Raw genomic sequence first — 20,452 nt, 5'->3', positions numbered from 1 at the left:
GTATTTGTTTGACATTAGGACAAAAGATGAAAGTCTTTAAAGCAGGGGTCTGATATGGTCAGATTTGTTTAAAGGCAGCGATTCTCATAGTGTGGTCTGTGGCTCCATGGGAGTTCCTAAGACACATTCAGGGGGTCTGCAAAGTTAAAATTTTTTTTTTTCTTTTTCGTAATACTGACGTTATTTGCTTTTTTTTCACTGGCTTGCTATTTGCACTGATGTTTGAAAAGCAATGAAGGGTAAAACTCCTGGTGTCTTAGCACACATGAAGTTAGGAGTACCAAATAGTACTAGTAGTCTTTATATTCTTGCAGTTAAAAACAAAGATCCAGTGTCACTTAAGAAAGTCCTTGGTGAAATAATACAAATTATTGATTTTATTAAATCATGACCCTTGAGTAAATGTTTTTTTTTTCATATTCTGTGTGGTAAAATGGGAAGTATACATAAAGCAGTTTGTATGCAAACCATAACTGTCTTAAGAAAGAACTTTTTTGTTGGAGTGTCTAGCTGAATAGTTCATGGAAAATAATTTTTACTTGAAAGAATAACAGATAATAAATATTGTTACTCATATGTGGGTATTGACATATATATTGCAAAAATGAACGAGTGAAGTGAGGCTGTCACTTCAAGGAAAACAACTAAGAGTATTTGTTGCAAATAATAACATTTGTGTTTTCAAAGAAAAATTGGAGTTTTGGAAAATCTGTATTTGCCTCTGATAGCCTAATGGCTTCCTAATACTTAAAGTCATTTCTGGTGAGATCAGTGGGATTGATGAATGCTGTTTTATTGATATTTTATAATGAAAAGTGTCAACATTTCAACGATTGGTATAATTCAATGAATGAATGTTTTCCAAATGACTGACTATTTCATTATGCTAAAAAAAATGTTGCATGGGTAAAATCCTTTAAAATGCAAGATAAATCAATGGATTTTAATGGAAAAGATTATAAAAAGTTACTTGATATATTTTCACATTCTTTAATTACACCTAACCTTTAAGACTCTACCTCTTGTTGTGTTTTGATGTAATATCAAATAATTATCTGAAAAAACTGAAAAATATTCTTTTTTCCAACTGCACAGCTGTTTAGTCCATATTCTCTTCATATATCTTAACTAAATGGAACTCAACAGACTGAATGCATATCTAGATTTGAGAATTCCAGTTGTCTTCTGTTAAGCCATATATTAAAGAAATTTGCAGAAAGGTAAGATGAGGTGCTTTTTGCTAATTTTTTTTCTTTTGGAAAACATAGTTTTTAGTTATGTTAACATGGGATTAATGAGTTTTTGTTATTTTTAAATAAATTGGTGACTAAATATTTTATAAACGTTTCAACTATAATTTCTAGTACAAGCAATCTTCCATCTTCCATTTACACTGTACTATGCTAAACAAAACCTAGGCGCCCTGGAACTCTGTCTTTGCTTTTTGCACAGCCTTGTGATAACTCAGGTAAAATCTCTCATATACTTGAGTTTGAGTTAATGTGGTAACATATGAAGTAAGGACCATCTGTAGAGTAAATACTGATAACCCACACAAACACAGATTCCTTGGGGTCCTCAGTAATTTTTTTAAGTGTATAAAATAGTCCTGTTACCAACATTTGAAAACTGCCATTTACAGAAAGATATTCAGGAGAACAATTATTAGATAAGCATAGCCTGTTTTTCAAGAAAGTAGAGAGGAGGCTGATGGGGTAGCTACCCCTCCTCACAGAAAGAGAACAAAATCATTAATTCCACTGTTGCTTTAGGGATAAAGAGGAAAGACAAGACTTGAGAGACTTTGAGGTTGCTGATTTGGTAGAAATATATTGTGAATGTCTGAATTTTAAAGCTGGGTTATTAGGTGAATGATGAGAATGCTATGAATTCAGAGAACCTTTGTTTTTGGGGTTTTTTTTTAAACTTTCATCTCACAAGATTTTTAACATATTAAGCCTGACAGGATTTTTTTTTTTTTTTTGATCCAGTTACCGAACTTGCTGAGGCTTCTCTTGAAGGAATATGACAACACCAACTCATTTGGTAGACTCTTTTGCTGTGTGTGAGCAAGAATTTTAAGCTGGTATTAATTCAAACAATTTCTATTTTTCCCCTATTTTATTGGGAAATTCTGGGTATGTAGTAAATATGTAGAAGAAGTTTAAAACTTAACTATAAGATTTTTAAAATTTTAGGGCAGTGTTTGTAAGCATATTCTAAAAGGAAAAGTTAAAATTGGGCTGGGACATGAGGTAAAGCGTAATGTTTCTATGGGTGTTATTTTTCCCCCTCAGTGCCTTTGATTTACAGTCTTCAGCCTCAGTCACAGTCTGTTGCAACTGTCTGAGCCCTGGTCCCAGAAGACTGCTCTCCCACGCTTCCTCTGGCCATCTGGAACAGCCTTTATGCACCTAATTGACTCCATGACTCTTCTTTTCCCATTTCTGAGCTTCCTGTTTCTTTTTAATCTATGACCTCTCATCTTCCTTCTAATAAAATAATCACATTCTTTCTTCTCTTTTCAAATGCTTAGTCATTCCCTGACTTTAATGTGGCTATTTGTAACCTTCTCAAACCTCTTCCTAGTAATAGCTTGAGATGTCACCTATGACATACTTTCTCATCAGATTCTTATGGTTTTATGTGAATTCATGGTCACTGAGTTAAACTCAATATAAATGATGGCATGAAATAGTAGCAATGTTACCCGTTGTTTAAGCCAATGTGCAAAGCATGGAGGACTAATCCTACTTTATAATTTTAATGTAGTATATAATTTACAAGGCATGTTTATCACTAGTATCTTTTTGGAACTCACAACAGCTCTACACAGAAGGCAAGGCAAGTATTACAATGTTAATACTATTTCCTTATTTATAAAAGTAAGTAGTGAAAAATTTCTTGATGACTAAGATCATATTTTGCAGAGTGAGTCCCTAAGCCTCAGAGTCCCGCTTTAGTGTTCTTTTCCCTAGTTCATGACATTCCCAAGAAACTTAGAAATTGTTTAAAATGAAAAAAGTCAACCATTCAGTAAGGTACAGGGCAGTTTTCTTTACCACCTATAAAATGTATTATTTAAACAAACAAAAACTCAGTAATTTAAATCTCTTCTTTTCATCACTCAGGTCATCAGCCCTAACTGGTGGTCTTCTAGTAGTTTCTCAGCACCTAACATTCCCAAAGGTGAGTCAGATATTAAGAAATGCTAAATGTATGGAAATGGTTCAAAGAAAAATAATGACACATAGATTGGAGAAATTTATGTATAAGATTAAAGGAGCATGTGTATTTAATTAAGTCTAAGTTGGGAGAGAACAATGAAATCATCAAATAATGCATGATAATGTTTACTATTTCCCATAGGATATCATTATTTAAAATAAGATATCAAAGAATTGGGTTTGAATCATATATAATACCCAAATCTGTACATCCTTCTGTCAGTTTTCTGGTATATTTCGTATATATTTCATATATATTTTGTATATTTGCTTTGATGACATATTTCTCCTGTGGACTCCCGAGACCACAGGAAACCCTGGAAAACTGCTCTGACAATGCTCTCACTTGCTAACAAACATACCTTACACAAAGTTTTACAAATTCACGTTTAGCTAGTGGGACACAGCATGAACTATAAGTCACTAAATGTTACCAGGGTACCAATCTAAGGGGCTCTCTTCCTTATCCATGTATTCTTGGGCCACTATATTGGGAACCATGTCACTTCCTAGAATAAAACATCACCTATGGAATCATTGGGATATTCGGAAAATATATGCTCACTCATTGAACACTTAAAGGAGTGGAATGAGAGTGTCATGTGCAACACTTCCTCACATGACTTGCTGAGCTCAGCTGCCAGGTTGCAGCCATTTTGCATGACAAACTCTGGTCTGAAGCACCAGGTACAAGGCCTCTACATTGCACCCTATGAGCAAATGAAACTAGATGAAGCACAAAGGAAAAGAGAAAAGAAAAACATATTGCTACTATTAAAGTTAAAAATTGGGAAGGAGAGACAAGATGGAGGAGTAGAAGGACTTGAGCTCACTTCCTCTCACGAAAACACCAAACTCACAACTAACTGCTGAACAACCATCAACAAAAAAGACTTGCACCAACCAAAAAAGGTATTCTACATCCAAAGACAAAGAAGAAGCCACAAGACAGTAGGAGGGGCACTTTTGTAATATAATCAAATCCCATATCCTCCAAGTGGGCAACCCACAAACTGGAAAATAATTATATTGTAGAGGTTCTCCCACAGGAGTGAGAGGTCTAAGACCCATGTCAGGCTCCCCAGCCTGGGGGGGGGTCTGGCATTAGGAGGAGGAGCACCCAGAGCATTTGGCTTTGAAGGTGAGTGGGGCTTGAGTTGGAGCTCCACAGGAATGGGGAAAACAAACAGAGATTCCACTCTTGGAGGGCGTACACAAGCTTTCATGTGCACTGGGACCCAGGGCAAAGCAATGACTCCATAAGAGCTTGGGCCAGACCTACCTGGGGGGTCTTGGAGGGTCTCTTTGTGAGGCAGGGGTTGGCTGTGGCTCACTGTGGGGGCAGGACATTGGTGGCAGAGGTCCCAGGGAATACTCACCACAGTGAGCTCTCCTAGAGGTCACCATTTTGGCACCAAGACCTGGCCTTACCCAACAGCCTGTAGACTCCAGTGTTGGGACACCTCAGGACAAACAACCAACGTGGTGGGAACACAGCCTCAGCCCATCATCAGACAGGCTACCTAAAGTCGTCCTGAGACAATAGCAGCCTATAAACAAAGCCCTTGACATGGCCCTGCCCACTGGAAGGAAAAGACCCAGCTCCATTCACTGGGGATCAGCACCAGCCCCTCCCACCAGAAAGCCTGCACAAGCCCCTGGACCCACCTCACCCACCAGGGGCAGACATGACACCAGAACCAATCCTGCATCCTGAGAACGGAGACCACAAACACAGAAAGTTAGACAAAATGAGACATCAGAGAAATATATTCCAGAAAGAAGGAACAAGGTAAAACCCCAGAAGAAGAACTAAGTGAAGTAGAGATAGATAGGCAATCTATCAGAAAAAGAATTCAGAGTAATGATAGTAAAGATGATCCAAGATCTCCAAAAAAGAATTGAGGCACAGACAGAGAGGATACAAGAAATGTTTAATAAAGAGCTAGAAGCTTTAAAGGACAAACAAACAGAGATGAACAATACAATAACTGAAATGAAAAATACACTGGAAGGAATCCATACCAGAATAAATGAGGCAGAAGAAAGAATAAGTGAGCTGGAATACAGAATGGTGGAAATCACTTCTGTGGAGCACAATACAAAAAGAAGAATGAAAATAAATGAGGACAGTCTAAGAGACCTCTGGGACAACATGAAATGCACCAAGATTTGCATTATAGGTGTCCCAGAAGGAGAAGAGAGAGAGAAATGGCATGAGAAAATATTTGAGGAAATAATAGCTGAAAACTTCCCTAATATGGGAAAGGAAACAATCCAAGAATCACAGAGAATCCCATACCAGGTAAACCCGAGGTGGAATACCCCAAGACATTTGTTAATCAAATTGGCAAAAATTAAAGACATAGAGAAAATATTAAAAGCAACAAAGGAAAAACAACAAATAATATTGAAGGGAATACCCCAAGACATTTGTTAATCAAATTGGCAAAAATTAAAGACATAGAGAAAATATTAAAAGCAACAAAGGAAAAACAACAAATAATATTGAAGGGAATCCCCCAAAAGGTTATCAGCTGATTTTTTTCAGAAGGAACTCTGCAGGCCAGAAGGGAGTGGCATGATATATTTAAGGTGATGAAAGGGAAAAACCTACAACTAAGAATACTCAACGCAGCAAGGCTCTTGTTCAGATTTGACAGAGAAATCAAAAGTTTTACAAACAAGCAAAAGCTAAAAGAATTCAGCAACACCAAACCAGCTTTACAACAAATGCCAGAGAAACTTCTTTAGGCAGAAAAGAAAGGGACACAACGAGAAACAAAAATATCACAAATGGGAAAGCTCACTGTTAAAGGCAAACATACAGTAAAGGAAGGAAATCTTCCACACACAAATATGATATAAAAATTAGCAATCGTGAGAAGAGGAGAGTACAAATGCACAATATTCACAGCAACTTTGAACAATCTTGTAAATATATAGATTGCTCTTTCAAAACATCATGGTAACCACAAACCAAAACGCTACAATAGATACACACACAAAAAAGAAAAAGCAATCCAAACACAACACTAAAGATAGCCATCAAGTTACAAAAGAGGAAAGGAGGAAAAAAGACCTACAAAAACAAATCCAAAACAATTAACAAAATGGCAATAAGTATACACATGTCGATAATTACCTTAAATGTAAATGGATTAAATGCTCCAACCAAAAGACTCGCTGAATGGATACAAAGCAAGACCCATATATATGCTCTCTACCAGACACCCACTTCAGACCTAGGGACACATACAGACTGAAAGAGGGGATGGGAAAATATATTCCATGCAAATGGAAATCAAAAGAAAGCTGGAGTAGCAATACTCATATCAGACAAAATAGACTTTAAAATCAAGACTGTTACAAGAGACAAGGAAGGGTACTACATACTGATCAAGGGATCAATCCAAGAAGAAGATATAACAATTGTAAATATATATACACCCAACATAGGAGCAACTCAATACATAAGGAAAATGCTAACAGCCATAAAAAGAGAAATCAACAGTAACACAATAATAGTGCAGGACTTTACCACCCCACTTACGTCGATGGACAGATCATCCAGACAGAAAGTCAATAAGGAAACACAGGCCTTAAAGGACACATTAGACCAGATCAACTTAATTGATATTTATAGAACATTCCATCTAAAAGCAGCAGAATACATATTCTTCTCAAGTATACATGGAAGATTATCCAGGATAGATCACATGCTGGGCCACAAAGTGAGCCTTGGTAAATTTAAGAAAATTGAAATCGTATCAAGCATCTTCTCCAACCACAATGCTATGAGATTAGAAATCAAGTACAAGAAAAAAAATACTGTAAAAAACACAAGGACGTTGAAGCTAAACAGCATGTTACTAAATAATCAATGGATCACTGAAGAAATCAAAGAAGAAATGAGAAATACCTAGAGACAAGTGACAATAAAAACATGATGACCCAAAACCAATGGGATACAGCAAAAGCTGTTCTAAGAGGGAATTTTATAGCAATACAGTCTTACTTCAGGAAACAAGAAAAATCTCAAATAAACAACCTAACTGTACACCTAAAGCAACTAGAGAAAGAAGAACAAACAAACCCCAAAGTTAGTAGATGGAAAGGAATCATAATTATCAGAATAGAAATAAATGAAATAGAGATGAAGAAAACAATAGAAAAGATCAATGAAATTAAAAGGTGGTTCTTTGAAAAGATAAACAAAATTGATAAACCTTTAGCCAGACTCATGAAGAGAAAAAGGGAGAGGGCTCAAATCAATAAAATTAGAAATGAAAAAGGAGAAGTTACAACAGACACTATAGAAATACAAAGCATCGTAAGAGACCACTACAAGCAATTTATGCCAATAAAATGTACAACCTAGAAGAAATGACAAATTCTTATGAAGGTACAATCTTCCAAGCCTGAACTGGGAAGAAATAGAAAATATGAACAGACCAATTACAAGTACTGAAATTGAAACTGTGATTAAAAGACTTCCAACAAACAAAAGTCCAGGACCAACTGGCTTCACAGGCAAATTCTAGAAAACATTTAGAGAAGCACTAACACCTATCCTTCTCAAACTCTTCCAAAAACTTGCAGAGGATAGAATACTCCCAAACTCATTCTATGTGGCCACCATCACCCTGATACCAAAACCAGACAAAGATACCACAAAAAAAGAAAATTACAGCACAATACCATTGATGAACATACATGCAAAAATCCTCAACATAATACTAGCAAACCAAATCCAACAATACATTAAAAGGATCATACAACATGATCAAGTAGTATTTATCCCAGGGATACAAGGATTCTTCAATATATGCAAATTAATCAGTGTGATATATGACATCAATAAATTGAAGACTAAAAACCATATGATCTTTGATGATGGCCATTGCAGCTCTATTTACAATAGCCAGGACATGGAAGCAACCTAAGTGTCCATCGACAGATGAATGGATAAAGAAGATGTGGCACATATATACAATGGAATATTACTCAGCCATAAAAAGAAACGAAACTGAGTTATTTGTAGTGAGGTGGATGGATCTAGAGTCTGTCATACAGAGTGAAGTAAGTCAGAAAGAGAAAAACAAATACCGTATGCTAACACATATATATGAAATCTAAAAAAAAAAAAAAAAAAAAGGTTCTGAAGAACGTAGGGGCAGGACAGGAATAAAGATGAAGACGTAGAGAATGGACTTGAGGACACAGGGAGGGGGAAGGGTAAGCTGGGACAAAGTGAGAGAGTGGCATGGACTTATATATACCACCAAATGTAAAATAGATAGCTAGTGGGAAGCAGACGCATAGCACAGGGAGACTAGCTTGGTGCTTTGTGAACACCTAGCAGGGTGGGATAGGGAGGGTGGGGACGGAGATGCAAGAGGGAGGAGATATGGGGATATATGTATATGTATAGCTAACTCACTTTGTTATAAAGCAGAAACTAACACACCATTGTAAAGCAGTTATACTCCAATAAAGATGTTAAAAAAAAACAAAACATAGGATTATTAATTAAAAAAAAAAAAAGAATCCAAATTGGAAAAGATGTTTGCAGGTGACATGATACTATACATAGAAAATCCTAAAGATGCTACCAGAAAACTACTAGAGCTCATCAGTGAATTTGGTATGGTTGCAGGATGCAAAATTAATACACAGAAATCTCTTGCATTCCTATACACTAACAATGAAAGATCAGCAAGAGAAATTAAAGAAACAATCCCATTCACCATCACATCAAAAAGAATAAAATAATATAATCTCCAAAATATACAAACAGCTCATGTAGCTCAACATCAAAAAAACAAACAACCCAGTCAAAAAATGGGAAGAACACCTGAATAGATATTTCTCTAAAGAAGACATACAGATGGCCAAGAGGCACATGAAAAGATGCTCAATATCACTAATTATTAGAGAAATGCAAATCAAAACTACAATGAGATATCACCTCACACTGGTCAGAATGGCCATCATCAAAAATTCTACAAACAGTAAATGCTGGAGAGGGTATGGAGAAAAGGGAATCCTTGTACACTGTTGGCTGGAATGTAAATTGGTACAACCAGTATGGAGAACAGTATGGAGGGTCCTTAAAAAACTAAAAATAGTACTACCATATGATCCAACAATCCCACTCCTGGACATATATATGGAGAAAACTATAGTTCAAAAAGATACATGCACCCCACTGTTCATTGCAGCACTATTTCTAATAGCCAAAGCATGGAAGCACTCTAAATGTCCATCAACAGAGGAATGGATAAGATGTGGTACATATATACAATGGAATATTACTCAGCCATAAAAAAGAATGAAATAATGCCGTATGCAGCAACATGGCTGGACCTAGAGATTATCATACTAAGTCAAGTAAGTCAAACAGAGAAGGACAAGTATCATATGATATCACGTATATGTGTAATCTAAAAAAAATGATACAAATGAACTTATCTACAAAACAGAAACAGACTCACAGAAAACAAAATTATGGTTACCAAAGGGGAAAAGTTGGGGGGAGGGATAAATTAGGAGTTTGGGGTTAACATATACACACTACAATATATAAAGTAGATAATCAACAAAGACCTACTGTATAGCACAGGGAACTCTACCAATAATCTGTAATAACCTAATGGGAAAAGAATCTGTAAAAGAATTGCTATATGTATATGTATAACTGAATCACTTTGCTGTATACCTGAAACCAAGACAACATTGTAAATCAGCTATACTCTAATATACAATAAAAATTAAATTATAAAAAATAAAGTAATAGAATGAGACAATCAGTTTCCCTGTTCTTGAATCAAGTGCACATTTTTGTATTGTTCTTCTATGTGCTTTTACGTTCTCCTTTTCTCTGACTTTTCTTCTGCTTTCCAGAAAGTGATATTTGAATTTTTCTGAACCTATTATTTCCAAATACTCAGCCAACCCTTGTTTCAGATTACATTAGCTGGTAATGTAATCCTCTTGTGTTGTCTTGTGGTCTTCATGGATTATGTATTTTTTATAGTTATGTGCATAGGGAACTAATTTTGATTACAATGGGGGAATGATGGAATAACCTTACAGTTTCTGTGTTTACCTTTTTGTCCAACAATTTTGATGTTGTGTGTGCTGTATAAATAGATGTATTCATATTTTATTCCAAATTGATTGTACTTGGCCATACAATAATATGATCATGAATTTATGGAGTGCCTATTAAGTGACATGCACTGTTTTACACACTGGAGATACAGGAGTAAATCAGGTGCATTCACTTCTCCATATTAGCTCACTGTCTTCAAGTTTCAAGAGCACTTACCCCATCATGTTACCACTATGTGTCTGAGCTAGACAGAAGCATTGTATGTCATGAGAAGATATAGGAGAGAGCAACTCACCCAACCCAGGTAACAGAGAAGTCTTCCTTGTGTCGAGTACACTGTTTCTGTAACAGCTTTCATTTATCTAACACTTTCTGGCTGACCAAATGTGTTCTCATTTGGCCATTTTGAAAATGTTTGTGGCATAGCGATTATTCATTGCTATGTTTTGCCCTTGAGAAAGCAGATGTATGACACAGTTTATGAGACTAGTTTAAGGTCACAAAAAGGATAAGGCAATGAGACTTAGGCCTGTATTTTCTGTCTAGGAGTACAAAATTCTTCTATTGTGCCATGTCTAGAAGCCATTCTCTCTTGGCATTTTTAGAGTCCATGCTTTTATCATGGCAAAAGATAATACTGCTTCTCAGAGGCCTTCATCTAAATGAAAACTGAAGAAAATAGTTTCCATCTGTAGCTCACATTTTCATCAGAGGGGCTGCTGAGAAGTTCTTTAGCATTACTAGTAGGTATATTCTAAAGAAAAATTGTGCAATTTCCATCCATTTTTCCTTTCATTTACTTTGGACTCACTCTAAGAACATCATCTACTTTTCTTTATATGCACCCTGACATCCACCTTAACAAAACATTCTGTCCTGTCCTTTCTGTTATTAATTCCTCTAGTGAACTGGTACCATTTTTTTTTTTCATTTTTCCATTTTGGGTGAATGTGTACTTATAAAGAAAGCCTAGAGGGAGATTTGCTTCTGTAGAGAATAAAGACAGACAAGCTGGCCATTATAGCTCTATGCCTGCCTAGAGAAATGCATCAATCATTTCCTAAGTAAGTGAGTAAAAATATATAAAAATTTAGTTGAAAGGACTGTACTTAGTATCTGTTTTTGCAAGTCTCTAATCCCTCTGATGTTTCGTTATGTCCCTGCTGGAAGAAGAGAGATCCAAACAGTTGAGAGCTGTAACTGACTGGGCAGATGGAAGTCTTCACTTTAAGCTTTATAAACACCTGTTTTTGAAATTGGAGACCAGTATTTTATATTCCTTTTCATGCAGTATCCTCATGTCTGTATTCTTACTCGTAATGCCCAGAGATTGCACCCATTGGAATATTCAGTTTTTCATCATGGAACCTGACGTCCTGAACTGTCAGTCACTGAACAGTTGGGTTGAATGTCACCCACACCCTAGAAGAGGGATTAAATGGCATTTCAAAACAAGAGCTAAGTGTCTGTGGCAGCATAGGTATTTCTCAGTGGCTGACAGAATGATGTGACTATAGATTGCCTAAGTGAAACAGATTTGGTAGAACAGTTTCAATTATGTACCCAAAGAAAGATTTTGGACCAAATGCAGCCTCATCAAATGCAGTTCAGTGAGTTTGAAAGCAGGTGTAAATGTAGGGGAACCAAGAATTGTAGACCATGTAATTATTTGAAAATGTTCAGCATCCAATATACTTTGAAGATTATAGACAGGGGCTAGCCTTGTTAAATAAGTTACAATTTAAAAATCGCATTTTGGGCTAAACTCAAAGGAAGGACAAATTATCACTGTTGTGCTTTACTTTAAAAATGAAATTAAATGCACCGTGTGGCAGTGTAATAGTTTACATGTATTATTAGGGCAAAATTTTATGTTTTCCTAATTTAATTAGCTGAAAAGATAAAACTAGAATTTCTCCAATTTCTTTACATATCTTGACTTTGATTTAAAATTGTTTTCTCCCATGTCAAAAGATGTCTTTTTTTTTTTTTTTTTTTTTTTTTTTGCGGTATGTGGGCCTCTCACTGCCGTGGCCTCTCCCGCTTGTGGAACACAGGCTCCGCACGTGCAGGCCCAGTGGCCATGGCTCACGGGCCCAGCCGCTCCACAGCATGTGGGATCCTCCCAGACCGGGGCATGAACCCGTGTCCCCTGCATCGGCAGGTGGACTCTCAACCACTGCGCCACCAGGGAAGCCCTCAAAAGATGTCTTTAATTATCTATCCATTCAACAGATATTTGTGAATACCTGATAGTTGTTTGTCCTCCCTAGAAAATATACCAACACAAACAAACTGGTGATGGTGAGAACCACCTACATTAATAAATGGTTGTCTTCCTCCCTTGAGAATAAAATGAGCTGAGTGAACTTATCAATAAATCCTAAAATAACAAAGGACGTGAAAGAAAATTATACCTATCATAGTCTGCTATTAGCATGAATATCAGCTAATATCACCTTATTCATCAGAGGAAAATTCCTGAGATGCTTTTTTGCCTTCTAAATATATGTCTATTGTTTCGCCTTATTTTCATATAGAAGCCAATTTAAAGATTCTTTAGGCTTCAATGAGCAGAAGTCTTTTGACTCATGAAATAATGTCAATCCACAAAGCCAACATTTCCCAGTATTGTCATTCATTAAATGCACGGTTATAAAAACTGAGACTGGGTTATGAAGGAATAATTTGAAGACAGCAAAAGAAACATCTACCTCTACTCCAACCTCCCAAAACATAGAACAACTGTTACAGGTGAAAATTGCCCACAGACTGAAAAACAAAACAAAAAAACCCTACTCTTTAATTTAAAGATGTGAGAGCCCTAAGTGTATCATATATTGTTCTTGATAGAGAGAAAGATGGCGCTCAGCTTCACTGCCTGCACACTGTCCAGGCTCACCAAAATATAACTTGTTGCTCTGAGGAAATAGGTGCTCTTCTATATTGCTAGTGGGGATGCAAATGATTCTATACCTATTGCAGGAAAGTCGGTAATATCTAACAAAACCACATTTTTCTTTTGATACAGTACCCCTGCTTTTAGAAATTGGTCTTGAGGATATACCACACCAACAATGCAAAATTATGTGTGCACACATATATAGTCCCCCAGACACAGAAAACAAACTTATGGTTACCAAAGAGCAGGGAGGGTGGAATAAATTAGGAGTTTGGGATTAACACATACACCCTACTATATAGATCACCAATAAGGACCTACTGTATAGCACAGTAGGTGAATTATACTCAATATTTTATAATAAACTATAAGGGAAAAGAATATGGAAAAAAATAGATACATATGTATGTATAACTGAATCACTCTGCTGCACACCTGAAACAAAATATGCACATAGTGGAGCACTACACAGGCATGCAACAGAATGAGGAAGGTCTCCATGAACTGACAGAGTGTGAGTTCTAGGAAAAGTTGTTAAATTAAAACATAAACTTTAAAAGTGCTCATATAGTGTGCTAGTCTTCATGTAAGAAAAGGAAATATCAGAAGAACGTGTATCTGTTTTTCATTTCAAAGAGAAACTCAGGAAAGAAAATAAAGATTGAGGTTAGGTGGTGGCAGTAATAGTATTGAAGGGAGGGAATGACACCTCTGAGGCATCTTTTATTACATTTTTGAATTTGAAAATATGTTAATACTCTTTAAAATAGAAAAATGAAATTAAATCAATAAAAATAGGAAGGAGTGGAACAAAAAATGAAAGCAAACTGAAACAAATGTTAATCCTGTTTGTATTGCAAGTGAAGACTATACCCAAGCTGAAGCGATAAAGAATTCATCAAAGGAAGGAGAGAGGAAGGAAGGAAGGAGAAAGAGAGGCAAGGAGGGGAGAGAGGAAGAAAGGGAAGGACAGAGGGAGGAGAGAAGGAAGACAGAAAAATAGAGAAAAGAATGAATCCAAGTAATTTGTGAACACAGTATTTGACTATATAATATCAGTTTGGGGCAGGGTTGGATGTAGCAAAGGGAAGAGTTGGTAAGGAGTCCTGAATTCATTGTAGCATGCTTGTTTATTGCAGTGGTACAGGTGAAGCAATTCTGAACTATTTTGCATCTAATATTGGATTGAACACATGTCACTGTATTGATTTTGCTGGGAACCAGGGTTCTCACTGTGAAGACAGAGAAATTCAAATATAGAATGGGGGATGGTATTCCTGTGGATTGGAATTGAAGGATTTGTGTGAATTTTATATTTGTATGTACATGTGTATATTTATATGCACATGTAAATATATACATGTTACTGTATTTGTATTACGTATATATGTATTCGGGTATTTCTTAGATAAGTCCCCTGAGATGGCCAAGAAGTAAAGACACCCAAGAGCAGTGAGCATACCTGGTGCTGAGGTTTTAGTCTCTAATACTATTCCTCACTAAAAGGAACGAAGACTTCAGAGAAAAGGCTTCTTTCAGGGTTGGGACAGAGAGGGTACAAGATGATAAGGCTCACTTTGCTATAACAGAGTAAAGGAAGTGCCACAAAAATGATCAGAGAATGTCACAAGGACATAGAAACCAGCTTAAAGGGGCTCCAACTGGCCAATTTAAGACAGTTTGAACATCAAAATAATTAAATACAGTAAAAAAAATTAAATCATGGAAAAATAGGAATTCATGTCCATACCAAATATGAACAAGATGAATAAGCACATAAATAAACAGAGTAGAATGGAGGGTTCTTGCTTACAACAGAATGTAATGGTTTGCTGACAAATGCAGAATAAAATCATTATTTTGTAACCATCAGGCTAAATTAGATCAAGCAAGATTCATCAATGAATGCTAAATCAAGGGAAAATTTTGATGAGGATCAAGATATGTACATGGTCTATGGTATCTCCCCATGGACTACTTATTAGTTGCAAGAAGAAAAAACAATAATTATACAGCGAAGAAATCAAATAACACTTGGAGCAGGTGGATCACAATTAACATAACTAACAAGAGACAGGTGGTCATATGTGGCTCCAGATGTGACGCCCTGAGGACACAACTTCACTATTCAATATCCCAGCAGAGAATGCATATTCTTAATTTAATCATGATGAAGTATTAGCCAAACACACAATGAGAAGCTTTTTTTCCAAAGGGAGAGGCTATATTCTTCAAAATACGTCTACAGATAGAGCAAATACAATTAGGTAAAATGCTAATGACAGGTGCACTGGGTGAAGAATATAAGGGTGTTCTGCGTACCATTTTTATTTTTACAAAGTTTTATTACCTTGACATAATTTCCAAATCAAAACTTAGTGAAAAAGTATAGTCTGGTAGTCAGTACTTCCTGTTCACAGACAAGAAGCTGAGCAATAATAGAGGATTTTTCTTGACTGATCAAATTTCTCTTTGTAGACATGAGAAGAAAACCAGAATGGCCTGAGATTAGAGACAAACCAATCTGCCCAAAGATAAGAAGTAAAATAAACAAATTGAAAAATGATGCTTGAAGAAAACTATATATTTAAGCTAATGGAGAAGAATAATTCAGGGAAATTCTGATTAATACTGTGATAGAAATTTTTGAAAAGGTATTAAAATTTTTAGCAGCTATTATGTAAATAGAATACTCAGAGGATAAGAATATAATTCCTGGAAATCCAACGTGTGTTTGCCAAAATGAAACAGTTTAATAGGAGACCTAGAAAAGAGACTCAAGCAAATCTTTTATTTCAAAGAACAAAATTTCAGAGATGAAAAATCTAAGAGAAAAGTTAGGACATATAAATCAATATGAGAAACACAAGAAAATACATGAAATTTAACCTTCTTCTAATAGCTTTCGCAAAAAGAGAGAACAAAGAAAATTAAGATGTATTGTGAGACTGGGAGAAGAAGTCAAAGAAATAACAAAGAAATTTCCCATATCTGAAAAAAGTTTCATAACCTTGAAGACATCTACTGAATGCCTAGTACAATGAGTGACAAAGATCCACATCTAGACATATCAGAGTGAAACTGTAGAACACAAGGAGTAAAGAAGATAATAAAAAACTTCTGAAAGAGATATAGAACAAAGAATGTACAGATTTCATATAAAGGGCAGAAAATCTTTCATAAGATATTAAATTAGCAAAAGATACCAGAATACAATGTAGCAGTGCCTTCAATATTTCAGGAGAAATAAACTTGTATTATTCACCCTTAAATCATTAAACAAGAGCATGAGACAATAGTTGTATTTTTTAACAATTTACTTCCTTTGAATCAATTTTGAAATCTCAACTTCAGTAAAACTGATGAAGAGATTTAAGTAAGAGTGTTTCAAGAGACTTGGGCAACAAGAAACAATAATTAAACTAGATCAGGAATTAAAATAAATTCCAAGATTATTTCCATGCATAAGTTCCAGAAAATAAGTTCATGTTCATAAAGTAGGTTACATTATACAGAAGCACAAGTTTCTTTAATCAGTAAGAAAACATAACAAATAAGTAGAAACTCTAGGTAAATGAAAGACCTATGCAGGACGTTTATAGTCTAACCTTTAAAAAAAAAAACAGATGACACAAATACATAGTATTAATATAGGAGAGCAGTTGTATGAATGGTGATAAATGCACAGTTGTGTAAACCAACACCACATTCAATACGCAGAACTCTTCCCTCACACCCAAATTATTCACTTACCCTGTCCATCTTTAGTCACCTATTTTCCCACCCTTAATGTCTAGAAAACACTGATCTATTCTTTTCTCTTAAAATTTTGCCTTTTCTACTTATGCTAAGTGAAGTAAGTCAGACAGAGAAAGACAAATACTGTACGATCTCACTTATATGTAGAATCTAAATTTTTGTTTAAAAAAAAAAACACAACAAACTCACAGAAAAAGAGATTAGTCTTGTGGTTACTAGAGGCTGTGTGTGGGGGGAGGGAGAATTGGAGGAAGGTGGTCAGAAGGTATATACTCCCAGTTATAAGATACGCAAGTACAAGGGTTGTAATGTATAACATGATGACTATAAGTAACACTACTGTGTGATATATAGGAAAGTTGTTTAGAGAGTAGCTCCTAAGAGTTCTCATCACGAGGAGATTTCTTTCCCCTTTTCTTTTTATTGTATCTCTATGAGATGATGGATATTAACTAAACCTATTGTGGTAATTATTTCACAATATATGTAAATCAAATCATCATGCTGTACATTTTAAATTTATACAGCGATGTATGTCAATTATTTCTCAATAAGAATGGAAAAAAAATTGCCTTTTCCTGAATGTTGTATAAACTCAATCAAAGAATATGTAATCTTTTGGGTCTGGCTCCTGTCACTAACCATAATGTATTTGAGATTTATATGTTATTGCATGTAATGAGTTTGTTCTTTTCATTGCTCTGTAGGGTGGATATACCACACAATTTGTCTATCCATTCACCAGTTGAAGGGCTTTTCAATTGTTTCAAGTTATTCTGAGTAAAGCTGTTAAAAATATTTGCATATAGGTTATTGTGTGTATGTGAATTTTATGTCCCAAATGATTGCTGATGCTGAGAATTTTTCATGTGCTTATTTTAGTTTTTTTTGCGGTATATGTGCCTCTCACTGTTGTGGCCTCTCCCGTTGCGGAGCACAGGCTCTGGACGCGCAGGCCCAGCGGCCATGGCTCACGGGCCCAGCTGCTCCGTGGCACGTGGGATCTTCCCGGACCGGGACACGAACCTGCGTCCCCTGCATCAGCAGGCGGACTCCCAACCACTGCACCACCAGGGAAGCCCTCATGTGCTTATTTTATTTGCCATTTGTATGACTTTGGTGAAGTGTCTGTTAAAATCTTTTGCCCATTTTTATTGTATTGTTTTCTTATTGTTGAGTTTTGAGAGCTCTTTATGCTGAATACAAGTCCTTGGTCACATATGTAACATGCAAGTATTTTCTTCTAGTGTTTGGCTTGTTTTCTTTCATTTAACAGTGTCTTCCAAAGAGCAAAACTTATAATTTTATGAAATCCAATTTTTCACTTTTTTTGTATCTAATAATTGTTTATCTAACCCAAATGTAGCAATACTTTTTCCTATTTTTTTCTAAAAATTTTATAGTAGCACCTTTTACATTTAGCTGTGTGATAAATTTCAAGTTAATCTCTGCATAAACTGGAAGGCATTGGGTTCATTCAGAGAAGAGATTGAGAATATTAAGATGAGATAATATCAGACCATGAGTTCTAGAGATCACTATGGAAAAATTTGAGAGATTGAGGAGGGATGGAGGTTTGATTTGGATTAAAGGGTATAAGAGATACAGCTAAGGAAGAATCCTCTGGTAAGTGACCACAGGGTGAGCTGTGTTTCTTGTTTTCATTGTGTCAACTATGAGGTGAAGCATAGGTAATGATGGTCTTTTATAGATATTCATGTGTAAGGTGATGAGCACTGGGATGTTCTAGAATTGGTTTGTGTGACACCACAGATCGTCTCTGTCATGCCTAAGTCCTCTGCCTGAAGCCTCAGTCTATCCTTTCACTTCCTAGCTAGAAGAGTTATAGAAATGGCTTGTATCATTCTTTTGGTCATTTGCCAGATGAATGCTACTTTTATTGCCACCATTACCTGTAGAGAAGCCCTACATGATAGAGTTGTCAACAGCAGACACATAGAGGCTCTTTGCTCCTCAGTGGTTAACCTCAGGGCATGGTCACACTTGGCAACAGCAAAGGTATTAAGCCTCTGAGGGGAGGAAAGTGTTTTCATAAAGAGTAAAGGAGTTCCCTGGGAACCTTATTTAGTCACTTACTGAATGGGGCTGTTGAGAGGCCTGGACCATACCCTCTGGAAACTCAGCCAATGGCTGTGTGGAGACTGGCAAGCATCGAAGTGGACAATAGTATCAGAATGTTCATATATAACCAAAGGGAGACACAAAGATGTGTATATGAATAATGCACCTTTCCAAAAGAGCAAATAACATTTAGGGAGAAAAATATTACAAAAGAGGAAAGAGGATGAGACTCATGTCCCATTGGAGTATAAGTTGAAACAAAAGTTCTGCCCAAAGAAGAAGCAACCAGTGTATTTTGGTGAGTTTGGCCAGCATTATTATTTAAATTCTTTGCACATGGAACACTCTCTAGGATAAATCACATGCTGGGCCCCAAAGCAAACCTCAGTAAATTTAAGAAAATTGAAATCATATCAAGCACCTTTTATGACCAAAACAGTGTGAGATTAGAAATCAACTACAAAAAAAAAAAGAAAAAAACCAAAAGACTGTAAAAAACACAAATACATGGAAGCTAAACAATATATTCAATATTATTAACCAACAAATAGATCACTGAAGAAATCAAAGAGGAAATAAAAAAATACCTAGAGACAAATGAAAATGGACATGATGATCCAAAACCTATGGGATGCAGCAAAAACAGTTCTGAGAGGGAAGTTTATAGCAATACAGTCTTACCTAGAAGAATCTCAAATAAACAACCTAACTGTACACCTAAAGCAACTAGAGAAAAAAGAACAAACAAAACCCAAAGTTAGTAGAAGGAAAGAAATCATAAAGATCAGAGAGGAAATAAATGCCATATGGATGAAGAAAACAATAGAAAAGATCAATGAAACTAAAAGCTGGTTCTTTGAAAAGATAAACAAAATTGATAAACCTTTGGGCAGACTCATCAAGAAAAAAAGGGAGAGGGCTCAAATCAATAACGTTAGAAATGAAAAAAGGAGAAGTTACAAAAGACACCACAAAAATACAAAGGATCATAAGGGCCTACTACAAGCAACTATATCCAAAAAAGAAAAAAAAAAAATTCTTCGAAGTGGTCTATTTGCTGACATGCCAAGGTTTATGAAAGAGGACAGTGAGATAAAGCATATTCTTGGGGTAGAAAAGTTGTTAGAAATAGATAAATGTACTCAATGCTAATAATTCCCAAAGATCCATGGTAAATAGTTTATCAAGGTGTACTTGGCCCTTATTTCATCTCATTAACCCTAATACAAAAGTGATTCCTAATGCTAAAAAAAGTTGAGACACAATTATATGTTTCTAGAACTGCATTATAGTAGAATTATGATGTTTGCCTACATTACTTTTCTATTGCTGTGAACAAGGTATGTCAAAATTAGCAGTTTAATT

General features: G+C 35.8%; 1 protein-coding gene across 7 annotated transcripts in view; it reads left to right on the top strand.

Moving 5' to 3' along the window:
- The window catches only part of LOC307183717 (uncharacterized protein), a 548,184-nt gene extending 529,651 nt beyond the window's left edge, over window positions 1–18,533 (top strand). For 3 of the 7 annotated variants that reach the window (XR_013827565.1, XR_013827566.1, XR_013827567.1), the window contains 4 exons: window positions 1,096–1,220; window positions 1,992–2,086; window positions 3,132–3,189; window positions 10,530–10,648. The gene's annotated coding sequence lies outside the window, so the exon portion shown is untranslated. Of the gene's footprint in view, window positions 1–1,095; window positions 1,221–1,991; window positions 2,087–3,131; window positions 3,190–10,529; window positions 10,649–17,887 lie in introns of those variants that run through there. The other 4 variants (XR_013827561.1, XR_013827564.1, XR_013827563.1 and 1 more) reach the window with 3 other exon arrangements.
- The last annotated feature ends 1,919 nt before the right edge of the window (window positions 18,534–20,452 follow it).

Source organism: Stenella coeruleoalba (genome assembly GCF_951394435.1).
Source record: "Stenella coeruleoalba genome assembly, chromosome: 3".
Taxonomy (NCBI): domain Eukaryota; kingdom Metazoa; phylum Chordata; class Mammalia; order Artiodactyla; family Delphinidae; genus Stenella; species Stenella coeruleoalba.
Note: the sequence above shows the minus strand (reverse complement) of the source record. Positions and strands in the feature narration are given on the sequence as shown.